This window comes from Eptatretus burgeri, chromosome 14 (assembly GCF_056783735.1).
Source record: "Eptatretus burgeri isolate ZD-2024b chromosome 14, Ebu_testis_v1, whole genome shotgun sequence".
Taxonomy (NCBI): Eukaryota; Metazoa; Chordata; class Myxini; order Myxiniformes; family Myxinidae; genus Eptatretus; species Eptatretus burgeri.
In genome coordinates this window covers 15,127,480-15,142,063 of record NC_140974.1, presented here as the reverse complement: position 1 = coordinate 15,142,063, position 14,584 = coordinate 15,127,480, and positions in this window count along the sequence as shown.

The following is a 14,584-nucleotide window of genomic DNA, read 5'->3' as shown; positions in this document are numbered from 1 at the left end:
CCAATGTGTTAAAGGGGGGATGTGTTTTTGGCTCGAAATCTTTTGGACATAAACACAAATAAACAAAACGCACTCCTCGAGTCGTCGAGACTTACCCCGAGGCTGGAGCAACGGAGTTGATTGCGGTGGACAAGTCACACTTGCGGAGTGGCAGAATCGTCCCCCTCTTCACTTGACACTGTGCTGTCACTTTCTTCACCAGTGGGAATGGTCTCTTGGCAGCTGGTTGAAGGAGCATCCTGGATGGTGGATGGAGTTGGTGCTGCATCTTTTGGCTTGAAAAATGCATGGAAGTGGGCTGGATGGCTTTCTTTTTCTTTGCTGCATAAAGTTCCTTGTAGCAACAAAGGGCATCATTAACAACATGGCTAAAATCAGTGCTCCTTTTAAGATTTGGATCTTGCTCGATAACAAATTCTATGGCATTTTCAAACGAGCTGAGGATTTGGCTGAGGTTTTTCATGGTGAGATGCTCGGATGAAGGTGTCACAGCATCTTCTTCTTCCTCAAGAGCCCACTGCTGTTCCAACTCCATAAGATCTTCATTGCTTAAGGGTTCTGCATGAGACTCCAGTAAGTCATCCACGTCCTCTTCGTCAACCTCTTCAAAACCAGCCTCCTGCGCCAGGTGTACAATTTGACTTGTAATCAACGGAACATCAGCAAACCCCGTGAAATTGTGGACACACTCAGGCCACACTTTCTTCCACACAGCGTTCATTGTGGAGGCACTCACCTCCGCCCATGAATCCTTAATGTTTTCCAAAGCCATTTTTATGTTGTATGTTCGCCAAAACTCCTTGATTGATAGCTTGTCCTTATCAGTTTTTTTGATAAGCTGCAGCATGGTATGCTTAACATAATAGGCTTTAAAAGCAGCAATAACTCCCTGATCCATAGGCTGTAAAAGTGAGGTAGTATTTGGTGGTAAAAATACTACCTGCAACGTTTTCACACCAGTCTTCCATTTGCTGAGGATGGGCAGGAGCATTGTCTACAAGCAGCAAAGATTTGTTGTCAATGTTGTTCTCCTTGGAGTACTTCTCAACATGATTGGAGAAGTAATTGATCACGTAATCGTGGGTCAATGCCCCAGTCATCCAAGCCTTTGTATTTGACCGCCATATTACGGGAAGTTGTGGCTTGAGGCAACCCTTTAGCGCTCGTGGGTTTTCAGAAACGTAAACAAGAAGCGGCTTGAGTTTTACATCCCCTTCTGCATTTCCACCGAGTAATAAGGTCAGCCTGTCCTTTGCTGCTTTAAACCCTGGAGCAGTCTTTTCTTCTCGTGCGATGTATGTACGGGAGGGCATTCTTTTCCAAAACAATCCGGTTTCGTCAATATTGTAGACTTGCTTCGGTGAGTAACCCCCCTCCTCAATCATCTTCTTCAACTTTGCTGGAAACTCTGATGCGGCAGCATGGTCCGCACTTGCTGCCTCACCGCTACACTTCAGGTTGTGGAGGTTGGCGCGATGACAAAACCTCATGAACCAGCCTCGGCTAGCTGTGAAGGTCTCTGCGCCTTCACCCTTTCCTTCAGCTTCTTGTTTCTTCTTTAAATCGTTCCACAAACTTCGCGCTTTTTCTTGTTTCACAGCAAGAGATAAAGGCATGCGACGTTTAGTTTGATCTTCTATCCACACACACAATAAACGCTCCATGTTGTGCATGGCACCATCTCTCATTCTCGTTAGTGTCGTTGCACTCGAACTGGTCGCAATCTGTGATATTTTCTTAATCTTTGCCGAACTTTGAACGATCGAATGTACAGTCGATGCAGCGATTGCTGCGCGCGGCCGATTTCTGTTGTCCCTTCACCTCGTTCATGTCTTTTAATTATATCCAATTTCACCTTCAATGTGACAGCCTTTCGTTGCTTCTTGAAACGAGGTGTGCTCGGCAAAAGACTTGCGGGTCGCTTGGGATTCATACTGGAAGGTATGCAGGCGAGCATGAAGAGAATACGTACAGTACAGCATACAGTACATGCGCAGTAAAGTGAAAGTGTGTTTATGCGCATCCTGTGTGATTGTTGTTTTTTGCAGGAAGTTTGAAACTTTTTTTTGCTATTTTCCTTGCAATGACATTACGATCGGCATAAAATGTTTGCGATAATTGAAAAATTAGTCATTAAAACTAAATTACGAATAATCGAAACTACCATATGCGAACTTCCGGTTAGCGAGGACTTACTGTATATATATATATATATATATATATATATATATATATACACATATATATATATATATATATATATATATATATATATATACACATATATATATATACACACACACACACACACACACACACACACACACACACACACACACACACACACACACACACACACACACACACACACACACACACACACACACACACACACACACACACACACACAGACACACACAGACACACACACACACACACACACACACACACACACCTACTCCTCCCATGCTCTTCTAGCCGAAGAAGCTGCATAAAGCAACAAAGAAGGCCTACGCACAAGGTAAGTGCTTTGCTGTTTCAAACCCTTCCCAGAGTTCCTCCCCAGCTGTACAGACATTCACACATAGTACACACATGAGAATCCCAATGCTACACACCCCTTCAGCTGCCAGATTGGTTTCATCGCTTATTGGCGAATTATCAGCAACAGCACAGACAGCAATGCTTACCATCGAGGCTCCCAAGCATGTGCGACCTGTAAATTTAAGAAGCAGTCAATATATAAATGATAAAGTAAGACCCACCCTCATCTCTCACATGTAATTGGAGGAAATAACCGATTACCTCTCTCCTTATCAATTAACCCAAGTAGCTACGACATATATAAATACATTGACTCCTCCCTTGCTCTTCTCGCTGAAGAAAGCTGTATAATGCAACCAACAATAGCTACTAAGGTTAGCCCTTTGTTGTTTTAAGCCCTTCTCAGAGTTCTGCCACAGCTGAAAGGACATTCACAAATCATAAATAGATGAGCTGTTCATACTTACCCATCTGTTATTTAGGTATGTTAATTTAGCTGTTATTTAGGTTAAGCTGTTAATATTTAGGTATGGCAGAGCGAGAACCTTGGGTCCACACTCGCTAATAAGAGCAAATCATGTGGGGTAAAACTTTTCGTCTAACAATAATGCGGACTGTGTTGGACAAATGGAGGAAAGGACACTCCGAGCAGGTTAACATGAACAGTTAACAGGAGTATATTTACAAGGTGGAGAGTGAGGAAAACCATGTGGCACAGTGAAGACAGGATTTTATTCACGGGGCATCTGTACAACAGGGACATACAGCATTTGTGTGGTGTGGAAAAAGACATCCATGCAATAGCCAAGGGACAGAGCAGCATTACCCTGATCTATCTGGCCTATACAATTTTACTTATGTTAACATTACAGGTGCCATCAGGGTCATTCTGCGGAAGGGTAGTCAGTGAGAGGATAAGAGAAGTTGAGGCATTGGTGTCCTCCTTACTTACCTGCTACAAACATACAAGCCCGTGCTGGGCCAAAATTCAGAGAAGGTGAGGGTGGGGGGAAATGAGGTATAAAGGGGTTGTCGAGGTGCGCGTTGAAAAGGTGTGAGCGGGGTGTGGTGTCCTTGCTTTAGATGAAGAATGGACAGGGTGTGAGTCAGGAGTCACACTGAAAAGAACATTTAGTTGGGCATTGCCCTCACTAATTAATCTCTCTCTCTCTCTCTCTCTCTCTCTCTCTCTCTCTCTCTCTCTCTCTCTCTCTCTCTCTCTCTCTCTCTCTCTCTCTCTCTCTCTCTCTCTCTCTCTCTCTCTCTCTCTCTCTCTCTCTCTCTGCATCCACCATAGATAAGTTAGAAGAGAGAAAGAATATGTGTGAAATAACACCATCCAATGTATGACATTGCTGGTCTGGCCTCTTCTCCACACTACTGTGGTGCTCGGACAGCTCGCTCCCCCAACGTTCCTCTCACGAGCCACCAGCAACCAGCTTACAAACCAGCGAACACCCTTCAAACTATCTTAGAACCATCTCTGCTATTTCACCATCTCGGGAGGGGTGGAGCTTGATGGGGGTCAGAGTGGATTCCTTGCCACTTGTAGGTGTGGTTGCTGGGGGCAAGGTCATGTGCTGCCTTCTTGGCTCCGAGCACAGCATGCTCATTAGCCCAGACATGCTCCGGTGTGGCATCACCCTCTCTGCGAGCTTGCTAGTTTGGAAGCATCCTAAGTACATCCCGGGATGTGCCACAAGCACGAGCTCTCAACTTAACATGGGGCCATCATTCAGTGGTCGCCATTTGCCGTCGGTATGCCTGGGAAGGGCGTGAGTGGCATGCTGGATAACAAGGTAGCCTTTGCTGGGACAGGAACATAATGGAATGGTGAGCTTGTGCACATGTGTAATCATCTGTTTGTGGTGGTGCTTGGCTTGGGTGCAAGCATGATCCAAAGGTGTCCTTTGGCAAGGTGAGATAACTTGGAGGTACAGGAAGGTGGTTGCATTCGTGAGGCGTATGGAAGTTGGTGTAGTCATTGTTGAAGCAGCACTGTCAGGCAATGTCGATGTGTGCTGTGGGTGAAAGCTCAAAAGGCGAGCTTGAATGGTGGGTTTTGAGTGAGATGGAAATAAAGTTTGATGTGTGTTTGAAGCTGGCAGGGTGGTTATCACTGGTATTGAGAGGGACTTGCTATAAATAGTGTGTTGTGGTGTAAGTGACAGTTTGATTCTGGTGGACAGATTCAAATGTAGTTTTGTCTTGCATTGACAAATGGGCTGGTTAGCAGTGAGTGCTTATCATGTATGTGGTAAAAGATATAAGTAGAAGATGGGGGAAAAGTGGGGAAAACTCAACTAATCCCTCATAACCCATATTCCCTTTGTAACCAATCAGACAAAAGGGAGAACCCCACCTGGAACATGCAATAATGAAATAACTTCCTCGAGTACTGCAACATGTTCTGTGCCATTGCCTCGGCAGTCTCGGTTCCCAGAACCATCACAATATATCATCATCATCACACCTTTTCTTGCCAGGGAAATCTTGCTGCACCTTCCCTTATGTCTTGCATTTTCCTTTGGAAAATTTTCTTCATTCCCCCCCCCCCCCCCCATGTAGCTGTCTCCCTAAATGTTTATTCTGCAATACAAAAAAGTTGTCAGCTGCTGAAAATCTTGCATTTACCATGAAAGCGTGCTGCTTCTTGTGAAATAAAAATGAATTGAAAAAGTGCATGCATTTGCTAAATATTTCCTGAGGGATTTCAAGGAGCATTTTCCATTATCATGAATTGAATTAACTGGTACAAAGAAAACACTTGCACAAACCCTTTCCATCAAGCAAGCTACATCTTTATGGTGGAGCTTGAAAGCCGTTTTGTGCACTAGGGTGCTACACCTATCTGCTTGGCCATCCTCAACTGGAAAGTAAGATATCAATCCTCAGCAATTACCCATTCTCCGAGGGCCGTGGGTGGTCCTCAAGAAAAATGGCTCCTCGTGACGGAAAAGCCAGAGGTCTCCTGGAAGGCTTCACGATAAATCCACTTTTACATTCCATGGCATCAGCTGAATTCTCAACATGTTTGTTTTATGGTCACTCGTGCAGCCTTCCACTCACCGATGTTCATCTCATAAAAAAAAACACAACTGCAGTTCAACACTAGGAATAGAAACCGACTTCTTTGCGAGTCGGTCATGCCTTGTGGCCAAGCAGAGCAACCGAACACTTGTGTAGTTGCGATATTTTATTTTACATATTTTTACGGCCTCATTTAATGGACCCCAGACCTGTAAAAAGAAATTGAAGAAATGAAGAGTAATTTTGAACAAAGAATGCAAATGGAGAACAAGTGAAAACATCACTCAGAGTGCCTTCAAATGAACCAGCACTCTCAAGCTTGAAAGCATGGAAAGTGGAGGCATCGACATGAAAAACGTCTGGCTTGAGTTCCTTTGATTAACTTCATGCTTCGCCAGCCGTTGCCTCTCAAGTTAGTTCTTGAAACTCTTTATCAAAATGCTATTACACTCTTTTTCAATTGCAAGACAGCCTCATTTGGAAAATGACTTCGAAAAATGTATCAGGAAACACAATTTGTGTAGATAATCCCTAATGGAGAAAGTGAGATGGTTTATGTGCTTTATTAAATTCGCATTATTGTTCTCATTTATTTAATCATTGGGAACCATACCTAATACTTTAAACATTGGACTTTAACAACACCAACAATAAGAAATATTATAATTGTACAAAAAGCTTAAAATTACCTCCGCCACCTAAGGTGGACGGAGGTTGTGTTTTCAACATGGTCTATCTGTCTGTTTTTTGGTATCCTCATACCTTAAATAGCAGAACTAGGGTTGGTTCCATATTTCTAATTAAACACTATTGTGGCTATCCTGGATTTGAAAATTTCAATGGTGGATATGAGCCTCCAAGACTATTGAAGAAGTTTCCAAATAGGTGTTCAGCTTATAACTGTGATGCCAAAGCCGACACAGCTGATGGAAGCAACCCGTTCCATGGGACTGCCGTTGCAATTTGCCAATGGGTCCCTCCAGATGTATCAGAATGTGAGACTACGGCTGAACCATTGAAACTGGATGACAAAGCGTGAGCAACCCTGCAAAATGTCCCCATCACAGTCACTGAAAAGTAGTCCTGCACGATTACTGGAAACTCCAACCCAGTAAAAGTCCACAATATGAAAACTTCAAACTGGTCAGTATCAAGATAAAGTTGTCGTTCATGTTGACCTTGCATGACTACTTGCATGGTATTCTCAGTGGCTCAGTTCAGTGGAGATAGCAGAAGGAGTACCGGTCTGGCTGGCATACAATTATCTTGTGTGCACGTCAGAAGTGGTGACAAACTTCACCTTAATCAAGACCATATACTACCTATTATCAATACACCAGCTCATGAGTGGAGGACACTGCCATCGGGGTTATTGAAAAAAATTCAACCAACCCAAGTTTTGTAATTTAGTCTAATGGTAAAAAAAAAACATTAGTTCCAAGGATGCAGTAAAGTCATTGTAAAATTACATAATGGTCTACACCAAATAGTTTAAGAGTTTGGGCACATGCAGATCTTAAGGACTGTCTGTCCCTAATTCTCTGCCAGAAAACAGAAGACAGGTTCAGTGCTGCCAAAGCAGTATCACGGTAAGATGTATACTAGGTGTTTTTTTTTTTTTGCCTTCTAAGAAATAGTCAGTGCAAGAATTTTGGAATTTTTTCACGATGTTGGTGATCTCTCACTAAAATGAAAGTTGGGTGATTGTGTCTGAATGGGATAAATGTCACAACCACAAATGGTTAATGCTGAACTATACCTCATTTAAGAGTGCTTTGGTGCATATGGAGGTATACAAATATTGATATTCACGCATTTTCGAATTATGTGTATTATTGTTGCACACACTGGTAGTGTATACACTCAGATTTGGAGGTTCTCACACCGACAGGAAGTAAAAATTAATATAAGAGCCGATCCTCAAGCACCAATCCTCTGGATCGTGGAACGCTCCCACAACCCCGAGACCCACACAGTAGGTTGGCCAGGCCTGAATCAGATGCCAGCATGTTTAGGGAGAGGGGAGGAGCTCCACACCCCATCCCACCGTGGGAACAGGACGGGGGCTGGCTCAGCGTCATCTTGCGGAAACATTGGGGTTGGCCTGACATGTATAGAAATATATATATATATATATATATATATATATATATATATATATATATATATAAATAAAATATATATATATATATTTTATATATATATATATATATATATATATATATATATATATATATATATATATATATATACATATATATTTATATATATATATATACATATATATTTATATATATATATATATATATATATATATATATATATATATATATATATATATACATATATATATATATATATATATATATATATATATATATATATATATATATATATATATATACATATATATTTATATATGTATATATATATATATATATATATATATATATATATATATATATATATATATATATATATATATATATATATATATATATATATATATATATATATATATATATATATATATATATATATATATATATATATATATATATATATATATATATATATATATATATATATATATATATATATGTATGTATGTTTGTATGTATATATATATATATATATATATATATATATATATATATATTGTTACGGTTGTGGAAATTCACAGAACACCATTCAGGTTCCCCGAAGATCAATTATTTCGATAAGTGTGTGTTCCAGGTTAGATTTCCCCACCAATGTATAACGGGATTTATTCATGTGCTGGGCTGTGCATTGTTGAGTTATCCGTTATTCTTTCTCTATCTTTTATTTTAAACAAACAAACATCTTCACACCAGCAATACCATCACGTCCTCCTTGAAAGCGGCAAAGTGCCGTTGGTGCGAACTATTGCCTTGACGGGATCGGCGATTTCAACCAGATCAGCGTGGGATCGGCGATTTCAACCACGTCCACGTGGGATCGGTGATTTCAACCACACCCGCGTGGGATCGGCGATTTCAACCACGTCCGCGTGTGATCAGCGATTTCAACCACGTCCACGTAGGATCGGCGATTTCAACCACGTCCGCGTGTGATCAGCGATTTCAACCACGTCCACGTAGGATCGGCGATTTCAACCACATCCGCGTGTGATCAGCGATTTCAACCACGTCCGCGTATGATCAGCAATTTCAACCACGTCTGCGTGTGAGAGAACGTGTCTGCGTTCCATTCAATCAGAAGGAACGTGATGTGATCGGCGGGTAAATCGAAACATGTGGAGTGTGACTAGCACTCCTCCGATCCCCATTGGACACAGTCCAACACCAAAACATCATCTCCATCACAGAGGCTTCGACCTGGCGACTCTGTCAAACAGACAAAGATTACATGGTCAACATCAGTTTAACATCAAACGGAGTAAAACATCATTTCCCCATTGGTGGAATAACAGCCAATCAGGCACTCAGACATGTGCACACAGGACAATAATAACACAAACTGAATTTTAAAATGTAAACCGTTTTCATAACTGCCTCTGAGGATGGAAGCTCGACAGCTCCCAAAACCTCAGGCCCAATAATAGGTTGTTTTCTTTTCCTTTTAATGCTCAGTGTGCTTTCTCTCTCACATATGTATATCTCTATCTTTATGTATATATATATATATATATATATATATATATATATATATATATATATATATATATATATATATATATATATATTTACTGCATGTGCTGTACATATAATATTATTTGCATGTGTTTATGTGATTGTCAAATGAATGTCACAACATGTTATGATTATGCTTTGTGTTCCCTGAGCCTCGACTCTGCTATACTAAAAAAAAATTCTCTTTGAAAGGTTAATTTTCATACAGCCTAATGGTGTTGGCAGCTACGGACCAGAAATGGTCTTAATGATGCAAGGTTGTCAACACTATATTGAACCCATGTGCAGAATCTGGAATTTATCTTCTGTACAGCGGCAAAAGCCTACTACGATGACACACACTATTGAGTCGTTAACATGCTCAGTGAAGATCAGACAGTTGGTTTTTCTGTTCACTCCAAAGATGGCGTGTTCCCACATCAGATCACCTTTTTGTAATCTAGATCACGTCAATTCCTCACCAGATGCAGTAACATCTTATTTTAAAGGAAAATGTATTTATCTGACAAAGGTATAGTATCTCCACTATCCAATGAAGGCAATCTTGTTATTTTGTGCACATTTGTGGCGGTGAACTAAAAATGGGAAACTACACTTGGAAAATAAGAAAGAGAAAGAAGGGAAAGAGGGTGTGGCAGGAATTATGAGAGAAAGGAAAGGAGGTTGAGAAGAGATAGGCGTAATGGGAGGGAAGATCATGGGACAGGTATTTAGTATATGAGGAGAAGGGAGAAGGGGTATTCGTGCAAAATCAGCCATTCTTGCATTTGTAATAAAAAGTCCGCCAGCGTGTAACATTACAATGATAAGAGACTCACTGACAAGGTAAATATATACTGTGGGACCCTACAATTCACGAGGGATAAGTTCCTGAAAAATGCTGCAAAGGTTGAATCCGTGAATGTCAGGGCATTGTTTCAATGGAAAAAGGGGGGTTAGGTTCCTGATGGTTTGTGATTCATGAAAGAAAATAAAAAATTCTGTGAAAAAATGTGATTACATGAAAAAAATACAACTGGAAAACGATTATAAAACTAGAAACCACAAAAAAACCGGCGGTTCCGTCAGCAAAAAACCCCGCAAATACAAGAAAGAAAATGCGAAAACGCGAAAAACCCACAAAAATGCAAATTTTTTTTTACTTTTTTAAACCCGTGAAAAAACTGCGAAAACGCCTGTGAAAAATTGTGAAGATGCGAGCCCCCCCCACCCCGCAAAAATGCAAAGCACAGGGCTGCAAATCTCAAAGCAGGTTGCATTTTATAAACCGCAAATATGTGAGGTCTGCAAATAGTGATTCCGCCAATAGCGGGGTCTGACAGTATTCATGTTTTCAAACTGTGAATAAGTACCTTTTCCTCATTTTGTTTATAGCATTGAATGGATATTCAGCTGTGTATTGAACTGTTCAAGTGGGAAGTTCATCCTCTCTACAACGACTTGGAGCACCAGGAAGATTTTTCACTGTGAATATTATGTCTTGGGGAAATAGATAAGATATTTCCAATTAAAGAATGGTTTATATCAAGATGTTCCACTCAGCGGATGTTAAAGATTACATGGTGTCCTTTGCGAAGAGTAGGAAGAGCAATCACCGACACCCTGAACAAATTACAAATTCCTCCACCCCCAGTTGAGTAACCTGCATCGGAGTGGTGACCTGTCGTGGATTTTTACCCTTGACAAGAAACTGCTTTGGTAGAACTGATGCTCTGTCCAGAACATGGTGCACAACCTAACCGAAGTGATATTTGGCTCATGGTGGAGCTTATACATCGATCAGATCCATAACAAGGACATTATGAGGCATCAGCAAACTTTTACATGAATCGCAAGAACACTATGAGACAATGGACAAATCAACATTGTACTTTATCCAACAGGATTGTGCAATGATAGACACCTTTGAGCTGTCTCGCCTGGGTTCGATTCACACCCGACGATAAAACTGTCGGATTATGGAGATGGGTTATCAGTATCACCATGAGCAAATTCCAAATTCCTGCTTTAACCAACAGGAGGAGCTACTACATCAGCAGCATAGTCACACTACAAAAAAATGATGCAAACCAGCATTTGCGTGTTTCACATGAATGAACTAGAACGGGCACTCATAGAGCGCATACCTTCGCCATCCACTGGGACCATACTCTGTGCAGAGCGTTGGTGCTGCCGAAGCAGTCTCCTTGGCTATTGGGCACAATCCTGGACGGGTCGCCACTCCGACACAGGATACCAGCATGCTGGCACTCATTTTGCCGACCTCGGAAGGATGACAGGCAGAGTCAACCCCACCTGGTATTAATTCAACAGCCGAGTGGGATTTGAACTCAGGATACTCGGATCCTAAGCCCACCACCCTAACCATTAAGCCAACACCAGGCATATACCTTCGCCGCCACTACTTTTTTTGTTCTTGGTATGAGTGTGGGGAACTGGTTTCATATGAATGGTCTTATGACACAAACCACATATCTATAATGTCATGACCCCCCCACCCCCGACTTTCCGGGGCTACGGACTTAACAACAATCAACTCACGTCGTTTTGGCGAGTCTTCACTCGCAAGCTCGGTGAATACAACGTTTCAACAAGAGAAGGTAATCTTGTTTGATGCTGGTTTCATGCAAATCGAATAAGAATTGACTGAGTTATGCCGAAAACCGCATATTTTTCAAGGGCGTGACCCCCCCCCCCAACATTTTACCCCAACCGGTGACATGTGTTATGACGTCATTGTGTCACAAGATTGGGCATTAAATTCTGAACATTTTGGTGCTGGGTTCATGTAAAGTGGACAAGAAGTGACCGCGTTATGACAAAAACCGCATATTTTTCAAGGTCGTGACCCCCTGACCTTTGACCCCTAACCGGTAACAAGAGTATGGGCGTCATTGTGTCATATTGCATATCACAAGATGAGGCGTTGAATTCTGAACATTTTAGCGTTAGTTGCATGCAAAATGAATAAAAATTGACCGTGTTATCGTAAAAAGACGATTTTGACCTTTTCGTGACCTTGACCTTGACCTTTGACCCGAACGATCCCAAAATCTAATCGAATGCTTCCTGGCTAATAACCAATCATCCCACTAAATTTTATGCAATTCGGTTGAATACTTTTTTGAGTTATACGAATCACAAGATTACAAATAAATAAATAAATAAATAAATACACACCGACCAAAACATAACCTTTCGCAGAATGCGAAGGTAATGAATGATTGAACAGTGAACAAAGTACATTGTAAGAGTTTGAATCTGGGATCCTGGGATCTTTGAGCTCTCTGCTCAGATGAGAACGGCAAACTGTCAAACTCGAAGTGAATCTGAAACAACTACACCGTTTACTCCTGAACACTGTTGTGAGACCAGGATATATGTGACTTATGTCGGTTATTGCAGCATTGATCCTGACCACGTGTCACACTTGATTCCTGGTCCCACAATGGTGAAGCAGTTTATATTTGAGATAAGGATAAGACTTTGCCAACTCACTTGTTGAACCTGCTAGCATCTAGCTTGAAACACTTATTCGATGATGCTGCTCCCCCCGAGAAGATTCCTCGCCTTTCTCAATAGAAGACTAGTGGAAACTTAGCTCAGTTCACATACACGGAGCAATCTATATTCGCCGGTTCACACTGCTCTGCCCGATGGAGACCATACCGACCTCGTCTCACACACACACACACACACACACACACACACACACACACACACACACACACACACACACACACACACACACACACACACACACACTCTCTCTCTCTCTCTCTCTCTCTCTCTCTCTCTCTCTCTCTCTCTCTCTCTCTCTCTCTCTCTCTCTCTCTCTCTAGTGCCCCCTGGCGCTACCTCTCTGACATCCCAGCTTTCATAATTCGTTGAAAATTGTTCACTGCATCAAGAGCCGTAAGCATTTAACAAATACTAAATTCATATTCACTACAAATTACTACATAGTATGATAACTTTACTTTCCACAATTAACGTCCACATTTTCTTCACTGTTGCACGTAATTCATGAGGTACTTGGGTTCACGAACTTCTCTTCCCGATCTCGTTGTCACGGCTGTTGTCCTCTGGAGGCCCCCTGTCGATCTGCCATGTTGTCATTCTGCCGGGTCTGTGGCGAAACCTCTGATATCCCAACATCTGCTTCAGTCTGCCGAGCCGTTTCACCCATATTTCTCAGATGTCTTCTGTTTCTCCTGTACCTAGCGCCCTCCTCGGTCATCACTTCATACGAACGTGGTTGCGAGGCTTGCTCAGTTACTTCTGAGTTTTGCCATGTCTAATGTCTATCCGATGTTGGCCTCACCCTTACTGTGTCTCCAACTCTCAGTGGTAGTAGGTCTTTGGCACCTCTGGAATAGTTGTATGCCTGTGTGCTTTTATTTGATCTGAATCGACCTCCCATGCCTTTCTGCACCTCTTGTTTCAGGAACTTTTCAGAAATTGGAAATAAGGTCCTGGTTCATCTGTTCATCAGTCTTTGCACAGGACATTTCTTTTGTAGGAGCGTTGCGGAAGGCAGGCATGCTCAAGTAAGTATCTGAATTTGCTGCCTTTGCATTCCTCAGCAGTGACTTTGCAATCTTCACAGCATTCTCGGCCTTTCCATTGCTCTGAGGAAAATGAGGTGATGATGTATCGTGATCAAACTGCCATTTATTTGAGAACATCACAAACTCCTCTGCTGTGAACTATGGCCCATTATCTGTGATCAGGATGTGTGGGATTCCATATCTCGCAAATTGTCCTTTAAATTTACGAATGATGGTTGATGAGTGGATGTTTTCAAGGAAGTCAATCTCCCAGAAACTTGAGAGGTAGTCCACTGTTACGAAGTACATTTTTCCCTCCAAGTGGAAAAGGGCTGCTCCCACTTTTGCCCATGGCTGCTCTGGAATGTCATGGGGTTGAAGTGTTTCCTTTGCCTGGTTTCGCTCTCAGACCTGCAGGTCTCGCACTTCTGAACAAAGTCCTTATTCGCAGCGTTCATTCTGGGCCTGTAAATGTATTCTCTGGCTCTTCGTGCACATCTGTTCACTCCCACGAGTGAACTCATTCCACTATGTCCTTCCTTCTTGACTTGGGAATCAGAACTCCTTCTCCCTTGAAGATCAGGTCACTCTGAGTGCTCAGTTCATTTCTCACATGGAAGTATGGTCTAAGGACTGGTTAAACCTCATGTTGTGTCTTTTTCCATCCTGAGTAGAGGATAAATGGGGCTTCTGAGGCAGCCATTCAAATGAATGGGGGAAAAGGGAAAAACTTTCTAACTTAAGCCCCAAAAGCCCAAAATAGGAGACTGATTTTCTCCCCCTCCC